Genomic DNA, 12,631 nt, shown 5'->3' with positions numbered 1-12,631 from the left:
TTTTGTTGCTGATATTGCCATAATTTTCTGCACCACTGGTAGCTTAGCACATCAAAGACCAAAGTTCTGACATTCAATATTTCACTTTATCTTGAAATACTTAACTCAGAAAACTGGAAATGGACTAGCTTTTGACCATTGAACCAAAGTATAAAAGTTAAATAATTTCACAGTAAGACTAATTTTTAGGTCCATTAGGTTTTATAGACCTTAACACCTATATGTAGCTTATTTAGTGAAAAGATATTTTGTTTGTAATCTAAACCCATATATTAAAAATCTCTGAAATGTATAAATTTTATAATATGTAATTCAAAAGTTTATTAACTACCATTTTTTTACAATAGCTGAAAATAAACTAAATCGGTACTATAAGTTATATTTTGATACAATTTAGTAATACATAAAATTTCGTCCAAAAGTCAATTACTTGTAACACAGGCAAATGCAACTTAGACTCATATGTGTTTAGTCATTCGGCAAATATTTAATAAGCACTTCTCAATGGTTTTAGGAAATTTAAAGATGAATGTAATATTAGTATGAATTTTCATTAAATTTGCGTGTGTGTATTTAAATGCATTATGAAATAGAAAACAATATACATATCATTCTCTGATGCTGTTAATAAAGTATTTTGAAAATCCATTGGAGAGAAAGAGAGGGAACATCCAGGAAGTAGGTTTTGTGATAGGACCTAAAGAATTATGTTAGGGGTGTCCAACCTACAGCCCGCAGGCCACATGTGTCCCAAGATGGCTGTGAATGTGGCCCAACACAAAATCATAAATTTACTTAAAGCATTATGAAACTTTTTTTTCTGATTACATGTCACAGTATATTTAATGTGTGGCCCAAGACAACTCTTCTTCCAATGTGGCCCAGAGACGTCAAAAGTTTGGATACCCCTGAATTATGGAAAAGGCAACTAGGAGGAAGAAACAGGCTGAATTAATCCTACCTGGTTTTTAACCCAATAAATGTATGGCCTTCTGCTAACATTTCTGTGACCCAAAGTATCTGAGGAGAAAATGCATCAAAGTATGGCAACATGAGGTATAAGGGGATTCCCACTAGCCGTAAATTAGAATCATTTGCCTTGAACTCCACCTTAGATGAATAAAGTTGGACTCATTGGTGATTATGCATGTTTTAAGTATAATTTTAAAACTTGCCAAGGTGGCCCAATATGCAATGAATACCAAGAAACACCAATGGGCCATGAAATGAAGTAACTGCACATCTAAACGTACTTTGGCATTCCACCCATTAGTCCTGTTTGGCCTACAATTGTCATCCTTGCCTTTAAAAATTCAACTTATGCTCTTAAATCACCTTTTTTCCTTCACTGTTCTTATACTGTTAAATCATATTTTCCCCTCATGTACTGACTGCATAGTTTATCAACCAGAGAATAGCCTTCATTTACATTCTTGCTCCTGCCAAAGAATTAAAAATGCTGGGATATCTTGGCTTCTGAATTCCTTGAGTTTTTCATCTCCAGTCACCTTTTTCTGCACTTGGTCTCATGGTCACCCTCTTGAACTCAGTCATCATCACTTACTCCACCTCTACAGCCATTAATTCAATAACTCTAGACTTTGGTAAAAACCTTCTGGCCTTCTTATTTTATTAAGTTATATCGCAATAATTCTTTATCTTAATCATTCCATATAATCAAATGATCTATATTCACCCACCTGTCATCTCATTACTATCTTTACTTCTTTTAATGTTTAGTTAAGGTATCATAGTAAATCATTACAACTGTTACCTAACAAACATTTTCAGCTTCTCTGTACCCTCTTTCCTTCTCATTACATAAATAAATAAATAACCTGCAGTTAATGCAACCACCTGCCTCATTCTTGGTTATACCTCCAACAATACACATCATTAGAGAATATTCAGTACAGTTCATGATCTCCAACTTCATCTAGGATTTCAATATTATCCAAGTTTTTTTTACCACATTGATCTGGCAATGGGATATTTTATCCCATTATCAGTAACATATATTTTGTGATATCATGTTTACATTTTCCTACCTTCCTGTTCACCTCAACAGATAATCTTGCCTCATATTGTATAAGTAATTTGTGCATTAGCCTCTATCCCCTCTCCTCCCATCGTTAATTGTCACCCTCTGTATATTTTGTCACTGGGTATTTTTATTAGCATAAATAGGGTGAACCCCATTCCTCTCCATTATATCTATTTTAAAAGTTAATTCTTCAGATGTTTATTCTTCTATTCCTTCAACATCATTCTCCCTTAAACCCAATTCTTTCAAGTTTTTGCCAATTACCTTCACTTTGTTAAATCGAAGGTCCACTTCTCAGTTAGCATCTTACTTCACCTAGGAGCACGGCTTGACATTTTCAGTCACTTCTTCCTTCTTAAAACTCTTCTTCATTCGGTTTCAAGGGCACTACACTGAGTTAAATCCTTCCTTTTCTGAAATCACTGCTCCTTCTCAATCCCCTTTGTTAGTGGGTGCTTATTTTTCTGATTTCAAAAACTTGAAGTGCCTGCATTTCAGTGCTCTGACTTCTTTTTATCCATACTCACTTTCTTAGTGACCTCATCCAAACTTGTATGCCACCTATGTGCTGCTTCATAAAATCTCAACTTTCCGTCTAAAACTTACCTCAAAACTCTAGACTAATATTTAAAACTGGCCACTTCTTATCTTAACCTAAATACCTAATAAGTATTTCATACTTAATGAAAAACACATAATCATCACATTCTCTCTTCACCTGGACCCCCTAAATCCTTCATTTTAATAATAAAATCTCATCCTTTAGTTGTGCAGTCTAAAAATGTAAGATATGTTCTACTCCTATTTTCCTCATTAAATCAGGCTGCACCTTCAACACCTTTTTATAAATATCCTTATAGCAACAAATTAATTTACTACTTTTCACATTACTGAAGACAATGGTGGTGCTAAGCTCTCTGCACTACAAAAGTAGTATCTTCCTTCTCATCTCTAATACCATGTTATTCACTTCCTTTTGAGCTTTCAACAGCAGTATGCTTGAAATCCATATTTTTACCAATTACTGGTAGAATACAATTTAAGCTTTCTCTAACACCCTTCTCAAAATTCTTACAGCTTGTACTCACTGCCTAGATCTAAAGCATGTCTGTGTTTTTAGGTACTTGTTAAGGCAGCATATTTCTTTCAGGTGTGTGCACAAAACTATATTTCTCTCTTGCTGTATAACAAGAACGCCAAAACTTAATGGCTTAAAACAACAAACTTGTTCTTTAATCTCACAGTTTTCATGGGTGAGAAATCCAGACATGGCCTACCTGAGTGACTCTTTCATGAAATTAAAAGTTTCTCACATAACTAAAAATTGAGGTATTATTAGACTGATCTGATGTCACAACTGGAGAATGTTCCACTCCCAAGCCAACTTACGTAGCTGGTGGTAGGCTTCAGGTATTTGTGCTGTTTGGCCAGAAATGTTAGTTCCTTGACACATGGTCTTCTCCACAGTGAAGGTGACAACGTGGCCACTGACAGACCTCAAAGCAAGTGAAGAAAGAACAACATATCACAAAAGAGCACCCAAGGTAGCAGCCACAGCCTATATAATGCAGTCTCAGAAATGACATCTCACCATGTCTGCCAGTAAAAGCAATTCAGTGATTTTTTCTTATAGTCAAAGTATGAGTCTCATGCTCAAGGGGATTATACAACAGTGTGGATGACTAAATGTGGAGATTTCGGAGACCTTTTTAGAAGTAGTCTGCAACAGAAATGGAAGAAAATTGTGAGTTGGTTTAACCCTATTTTCTTGTTTGTGTAATTTCATTATAAATATACATAACATAAAGTTTAACATTTTAAAAACTACTTTAAAACCACGAATGTTAACGCTATTTTCTAGAAAATAATAAAATGCAGACAAATAACTAAAATCCCAGTAGAGATGTATTGTAGAAATAATAATGAACTCTCAGAAACATTCACATCTCAGCCCACAGAACTTGCAAATATACTACCTTACAGGGCAAAGGGGAATTAGAGTTGAAAATAAAATTATGTGTGACAATCAATTAGCCTTAGGATAAAGAGAATATCCTGGTTTACCTGGACAGATCCAATGTAATTACAAGATTAGGATCTTAAAAACAGAAAAGAGGTAGAAGAGAAGAGTCAGAGAAAAAGTGACAATGGAATCAGGGCCTGAGAGCTGCTGTTACAGAGCAAGCAAGGGGTTCCTTGGCAGGGAATTTGCATAGCCTCCCTAGATTGGAAAAGGCAAGGAAATGGATTCTCCCATAGAATTTCCCTCAAAAGGAGAATGCAGCCCTGCCACCACTTTGATTTTTAGCTCAGTGAAACCTGTGTTGGGCTTTTAACCAACAGGAGTACAAGAAATGAAATCTGTGCTGTTTTAATCCATAAAATTTGTGCTATTTTTGTTACGGTGGTCAAAGGAAACTAATACAACTTGTATTTGAAAGTACAGTCTATGTAGAGGAAAACTTAATTTAAAAAGTAAATAAAATTCAGCCCTGGCTGGTGTAGCTCAGTGGACTGAGCACGGGCCTGTGAACCAGATGATTGCGGTTTGATTCCCAGTCAGGGCACATGCCTGGGTTGCAGGCCAGTTCCCAGCAGGGGACACATGAGAGGCAACCACACATTGATGTTTCTCTCCCTCTCTCCTTCCCTTCCCCTCTAATGATAAATAAATAAAATATTTTTTAAAAAGTAAATAAAATTCAAATTGGCTTGTGTATTTAAAAGATAAGCATATATTAAAAGATCATTAGGTTGTTTAACAGTAAAACTGAAACATTAGTATGTAGCATGTACCTGAACACACACACATATGTAAATAAGCTACATCAATTGAAAAACATAGGCCTATAATCAGTTATAAAACTCCACTTTTAACAAAGCAGAAATATATGTGTAAGCTGTGTCAACATTTTGAATCCAAATTAGAAAAAGTGCTCTTTAATAAACTTTGCAGGGTTTTTATTTTAGCATTTTATGTAATTGAGAGCTTTGCCCAATCTTTATATGTTTTCTGAGTAGTTTTACAGACCTCCTATGATTTTTCAAAATAATCATTGCTTTCCTAAATGTATGATTTCTATTTTGCTCTTGTTTTAGATTGTGGCAATTCTAATCATTCATGCATATAAGCTTAAAGATAAAACATCTCAAAAAACTCGTCTCTTCTTATAAGTCCTAACTTATCAGCAAACATTGTGTATTTTTCTAAAATGTCAACAGCAACAACACCCTCAAATACACATTCTTCTTTCTGCAATGGCATGCAGAGTGTAAGCCCCACAACCCTTGACTGGAGGAAGGGATGAATGTATAGTGCAGCATTTAAGACATAGTACACAAAAATGGCAAGTTAATAGCCATGCCTTCCTGAAGGGAAGAGGGCTACTGCCCAGGGTGAATAGTGCACATGACTGTGAAAACGTCCAGTGGCTTCTGATATATCCGGGTTGGGGGAGCTCAGATAGCACCTGCATGAGAGGCAGGGGGCAGATGCTTATCCCTGATGCCTGTGCATCGCTGGGAATTTTGGCCCTGACTGAAGATGGAAGCCAAGAGAAGGTAAAAGACACTGGGAAATGGGAAAAACACGGCAGACACTAACACGCCATAGGAAGAGATAGATATCAGGCATGCAGGCAGTTCTGGTCAGAGTATTTAAATTAAACCAGAAGGTCTGAAAAGAGAGGAGAGAGCCAGCACATCTGGAGTGAGAGAGGAGGTCCAAAAGTCAGAAGTTCAGTGAGTCGGCAGAGCTGATGGAGCTGCAGGGACCTGGCTAGCCACCCAGAGTCTTGAGGGGTGCTTGGAGCTGAACTGTGACCAGGAGTGCTAAATTGCGAACATGCCTCCCCAGGCTCCACCATGATCCAGTGTAACGTAGCACGTTTTCCTGAACCATTACATGGAGACTGAAAACAGTGCATCCAAGATCTGAAGGAGAGAGCTGCTGCAAGAGGATGGCAACTCTGGAACTCATTTGTACTTGCAAACTCCAGAGAGGATGAAAATGCATTTGTGCTACTGGTCTAAGGACAAAGAAAGATACAGAGAACTTCTGAGTATGGTTTTGGCTTGTAGCCTTTTGGTGAGCAAGGGAGGTTCTGGTTCTAGTGGGAAAGGAGGGCTCTTAGCAGGAGTGCTCTCAGCCCCTCTGGTGTTGGAACCCCTTTAATAAAAATTGGTTTCCTTCAACACTAATTGTTGGGTCATACATAAAGGTGTGGGGTGGCAGAGGCCTGTTTTGCTTTGTAACATTTCCACTATTTTTCCCTTATAGTTTAGTTCATGACATCATTCTTCTGAACTATAATTATAAACTCTCAATGCATTGCTGATCCACAGTATGTTTCTCATCGCTTCTTCTGCTTCTATTTATGCATTGCCCACTTCTCAAAGTTCTCTCTATGAAAAATAAATCTGATCAAACCTTAGTATTTTTAATCATTTTTTAATCATCTGAGCCAATATTTATAGTTCATGACCAAATTTCTAATATTACATTACATATAAACACACAGATTGACTGAGAAGGAGTTATAGCATTTTTTATATATCATTTTGTCAGGTGGAAAATAAAAAATTTCATTCTCTATTGACAACATTTTATAAAAGAAATTGTAAATCCAAATGTATGAATAACAAGGTCTCAGAATATATTATAGAATAATCATGAAAGGACACAAATAAACATTCTTAGGTATATATAAAGAGAGAAAGACATACAATAGAAAAAATAAAAGAAAAAAGGAGGAAAAAAGGGAAGGAGCAAATGAGGAAGGAGAGGGAGGGAGGAAAGAGAAACAAAGAAGGAGCAATAAAAGTAGAAAGGAAAGAAGAGAGAAGAAAAGAAGAAAGAAGGGAAACGAAAAGAAGGGAAAGGAAACGGATGAATTTTACATGTTTGCATATTAAAAAGATACATCTAACTCCAAAATTACCAAAAGCATTGTAGGCCTCTATTGAAATTTCTTGTTAATGCAATGTGTCTGTGTAGTGGGGAATGACGTGCTCGTCTGTGAGGAAGACTGATGTGGAAATAGATTGCATATAGCATGAAAATTTTTTCTCAAAAGTCCTCTTTCCTATAGTTACAGATCTTATTCTCAGAGACTTGCTTCTGCCTAGCTTTACTCCCTCTTCCTCTACTCCAAACAAAACTTCCTTGGGGTCACTCAATCACATTTTGGGGTAGATAATTTAGATTTATTATTTTCCCATTTTTTACTTTTTCTGTGATCATCAAAACATAGGTAATTTTAAATATATACCCTTGTAGATGTTTGGGTTTAGGTGAGGGATGGTCAGACCTAGAGAATCTGCATATGGATACTTTTTTCTCTTCACAAATTGTTTTATTGATAGAAATTGGTTTATTTTAGAAATGATGTTTAAGAGCTTTTATGTCTAATTTGTCCTATTACAGCTTTGGCATAGTCAAAATTTGAGGGTGGACATTACCTGAAACTACACAGTTCTGTGGTCTGATTTAAGAATATGGAGCTGTCTAGCATTTATATGAAAAATGATTAGAAACAAGCATTTTCATTTGCAGCAGGGAGCTTACAATCATTCCTCTCTGCATGAGCTCTTTTGAAAGTATATTTGCATATTAGAAAGTTTTGTCACTTCTACTTATTTAAGGAGACTTTCCTGCAGGGTCAATGTCTCAGCACAGCAACTAATCTCTGGAAGAAGGTTCAAAATTTTAGAATCTACTATCTTCCTTCAACCATCTCTACTATAGTTATTCTATTACATACCATAGTCCTCACCACCACTAAGTGTTGTGCTCTTTGTTGATACTTGACTTTTGTATTGTCTTCTAGTCCTTGAGGCTTACACACGTTGTATAGTTATCTTAAGTATAGCTAGCCCTAACCAATTGTAATTTCATTAAACACAATTATTTGTAGTCTATCCCTTCCCTGAAGTGTGTCTCTTCTGTGTTGTGTTTTACCTTCAACTGCAACATAAAACAAAAAAACTCTTGTCGTATTGTTTTTCAAATTCCTTGCACCTTCATCTTTATTTGAAGACTTTCTAGTAGGTTTAGCCTAATATATGTAATGGTGCTGTAAAGTATGGGCCAAAAGCTGTCTGCTAATCTGCAGTTTTAATGATCCTGGTTAGATTTTCCAGGTTCCTAGGAAAATATAATTAATAATGGTGACCAAAAAGCTTGATTGTTAGTATGATATACATTGCCATGCACATTTTCCATAGTTATCTCTAACCTCTCAGTTAATTAAAAAGAAAAAGAATAAACTATTATTTATTCAGAACCCCACACAATAGTGTATCTCAAGGTTGATTCTTTCCCTCAGTGCAAGCATTGCCTTTCTACATTTCAAAATCCATGTAATTCACTTGGGTTTTATCATTGTTGTAATCCGAAAAATTGGCCCCCGAGAGTCATCCCCATCAAACCCCTGGAATCTGTGACTGTTACCTTAATAGAAAGCAGGTTCTTCGAAGATGTGATTAAGTCAATAATCTTGAAAGGAGGTAACCCTTGACTATCCATGTGGGCCCATAATGACTAATGTACTGATAAGAAAAAGGATGAGATTTAAGACACACAGAAGAAAAGATATGAAAGAGAAGGCAGGTCTGGATTGATGCACCCATCTGAACATGGATAGTAACTGGGAAGGCACAAGCAACTCTCCCAGTAGCCTCTGGGAAAAGCATGCTTTTACCAATACAGTAATTTCATACTTCTGGCCTCCAGAACTGTGGAAGAAGACATTTCTGTTGTTTTATGCCACCAAATCTGTGATAATTTGTTACAGCAATTACAAGAAACTAATGCACTACTAAAAGTTATGATCCTCCCAACCTATATATACATTGCCATTTTTACTTTCCCTGTTTTGTGTCTCTTCATAGCATTAATCATATTCCAAAATAGCACATATTTGACTCATGTATCTTGTTCATCTTTTGTATCTCTAGCTAGAATATAATTAAGTTGCAGGTAAGCATTGTCCTTAAGAATATTCTTTACTCACATAATAATAAAGCTAAACACATTAAAAGATATATTATACTTCCATAGTAGTTTTTTAAAAGATAATTACTACATTTGCTTGTTATGACTTAAAAATGAGGTACTATATATTTGTTTTTCACACCTAATCTTATCAAAATTTTATCTTTAAAATACTATGGCTAATATCATTAAGGAAAAATAAAATGAAATAAAAGGCAGATTGTTCATTTGGTGAATAGATAGTTACATGGATGAGCAGGATCTAAAGTTATATTTAGAATCTCTAAGGTAGTCAACTTATCACTGTCAAAACTGATTATTTAAAAAATATATAAGCTCTTGTTGCTTTCAAGTAGGACTGATCTAAAAAAAAAAAAAAACTAAATGAGGCACGGAAATTAAATACATCAGCAAGACTATATCATTCACCAGTGAAGACACTGTAGGTTTGAAGGAATGTTATTGATTGATGATTGAAACATATTCTGTTTCTGTCAGCCATTAAGTAATTAAATACTATAAATATTTTGGTTGTAAAGTAAAGATATTTAGAAGAATACTTGGCATACTGAAGTTTTATGGACCTATTAAGAACCATAGTGTAGTTTGTGAAAATGAGCCTAAATCTGTATTTAGGCTCATTACAAGAGATATAAGGTAAAACATTTCTCTATTTAATCAGGTAAATTCAATCTATTGGGCACTACAAAGAAGAAGAACAAGAAAAAGGACTTTTATTTTTGGCAGTAAAAGGAAAACTTAATATATATCAGCAATGAGGGAGGGAGGCAGGGATGGGTGGGGCAGGGGAACATGGTGGGGTGAAAATGGAGACAACTGTACTTGAACAACAATAAAATAAAATAATTAACTAATTAAATTTAAAAAGAAGAAAACAATATTTTTACTGGAGGATCCACAGCATTCATGGACTTCTGCTGAGTGTAGATGGGAACTATATAATAAACTAAATCTGTGATCAAGTCTGGTTCAGAGTACATTCAATAGGTCTCTTTTCAAAAAAGAGCCTCTGGTGGTCATTTTTCTGATTGGTAAGTGTATAATTAAGATGGATATATTCAATAAAAGGTAAAAGAAAACCAAAAAGACATGTCAGCATGAATATCTATTGGAGGATAGTATCAACAGCTACAAATAACATTGTAATTTCCTTGCATATTAAAATAAATATATCACACTTATATAAAGTAAATAAATAGTAGAAAATATTATTCTGCAATGTGGTGTTGTTTGTACAAAAATGAGTCCAATGTCCAAGTGTCCAAGATTATATTTATGATGATTAATAAAATATTGATATTTAAGAATAAATCTTCCTCTGTTTACATATATACACATTTACCTACAGTTACATAGCATTCAAAATACTGACAATGCTTTGCAAAATGCCTCTGTATGCAGGAAAATAATTATCAATATTAAGACTCTAATTTAAATCATAAAAATAAACTATCATAACCAACATGCAGTGCAAATAAAATACATGAAAAATAATTTAATATAATTTTTTCTTAAAAACAAAAAACGCAAAATAATCTATTTATATGACCCATTATTAACACTAGAAACAAAACTTTGGAAAGTTTATTTAGGCAGGAGTAAAGGTGAGATGAGTGTGTATATACACACACATATATACACACACCTTCCAGTTAATATTAAGGTCACTTGAAAGAGTTGTTACTTTCAATACATTTCTGGCTTTGTAGTTTTATATCTAGGACAGTTGAATAAAAACTATTATAATATCTGCTAATAATTTTAAAGAATAGTAAGTGCAAATGGAATTATTGGTAAATTCCAAATTATCATGTTAAAAATTCAACTTTATTTTTATCTTTTATTACAAAGAAAATGCAGATTTATGCTCTAAGATTCACTAAAGACTATAGCCTATTTTTAGGCTAATCAAAACTGCTACACTAATAAAACATATACTCTCACAAAATAATAGTTAATGCTACATCTTCTACAGCTTTAGATATTTGAATTCATGAATATGTATGACTTCAAAACTTTAAAATGTACATCTTAAAGCATCACTAGAACCTCTATTGGAACTGTTAACAAAAGGATATACATTATATTAATTTTTTAAAAAATATATTTTATTGATTATGCCATTACAGTTGTCCCATTTCCCCCCTTCATTCCCCTTCACCCTGCACACCCCTCCCCCACCATTTCCCCCCTTTAGTTTATGACCACGTGTCTCAAGTTCTTTAGATTCTATATTTCCCATACTAGTCTTGCCCTCCCCCCTATTTTCTATCTATGGTCTATGCTACTTATTTTCTGTACCTTCTCCGCCCCTTCTCCTTCTCCCACTCCCCTGTTGCTAACCCTCCATGTGATCTTCATTCCTATGGTTCTGCTCCTGATCTAGCTATCCTCTTAGTTTGCTTTTGTTTTAGATGTGGTTCTTAATAACTGTGAGTTTGCTACCTTTCACTGTTCATCTTTTTTATCTTCTTTTTCTTAGGTAAGTCCCTTTAACATTTCATATAATAAGGGCTTGGTGATGATGAACTCCTTGAATTTGATCTTATCTGAGAAGCACTTTATCTGCCCTTCCATTCTAAATTAATTAAAGCTTTACTGGATAGATCAATCTTAGATGTAGGTCTTTGGATTTCATGACTTGGAATACTTCTTTCCAGCCCCTTCTTGCCTGTAAGGTCTCTTTTGAGAAATCCTCTAACAGTCTGATGGGAACTCCTTTGTAGGTGACTGTCCCCTTATCTCTTGCTGCTTCTAGGATTCTCTCCTTCATTTTAATCTTGGCTAATATAATGATGATGTGCCTTGGTGTGTTCCTTCTTGGGTCCAACTTCTTTGGGACTTTCTGAATTTCCTGGATTTCCTGGAAGTCTATTTCCTTTACCAGATTGGGGAAGTTCTCCTTTATTATTTGTTCAAATAAGTTTTCCACTCATGGCTGTTCCTCTTCCCCTTCTGGTACCCCTATAATTTGGATATTGGAACGTTTAAAGATATCCTGGAGGTTCCTAAGCCCTTCCTCATTTTTTTGAATTTTTGTTTCTTCATCCTTTTCTGTTTGGTCATTTTTTTCCTCCTCCTTGTCCACTCCTTTAATTTGAGTCCCAGTTTCCTTTCCATTACTATTGGTTTCATTTCCCTTCATTTCAATTAGTTTAGCCTTCATATGTTCCTCTAATTTGTGACTAAAATCAACCAGTTCTGTGAGCATCCTGATCACCAGTGTTTTGAACTGTGCATCTGAAAGTTTGGCTATTTCTTCATCGCTTACATTATATTAATTTAAAAGAAGACATTTGAATTTATTATAACATGATAACATTTCTGTGAATAAACCATTCAGATCTTATGATCTTTGTTATGAATAACAAAATAACCCACTATTAGTAATCATATACCTACACCAAATTTTTATCAACATAATAGACTTTGTTTAGCTGACTACAATAAAATATGTAAATGCATTGATTTCATTACTTTCTAATATCTAATTGTTAGTTATAACAATCAGGCCTGCATAATAATTATAGGACATAAATATATTGAGCTGTGTCTTCTCTTCTAGACTATAG

Source organism: Artibeus jamaicensis, unplaced genomic scaffold (assembly GCF_021234435.1).
Source record: "Artibeus jamaicensis isolate MK-2021 breed Jamaican fruit bat unplaced genomic scaffold, CSHL_Jam_final contig_466, whole genome shotgun sequence".
Taxonomy (NCBI): domain Eukaryota; kingdom Metazoa; phylum Chordata; class Mammalia; order Chiroptera; family Phyllostomidae; genus Artibeus; species Artibeus jamaicensis.
This window is presented reverse-complemented; position numbering follows the sequence as displayed.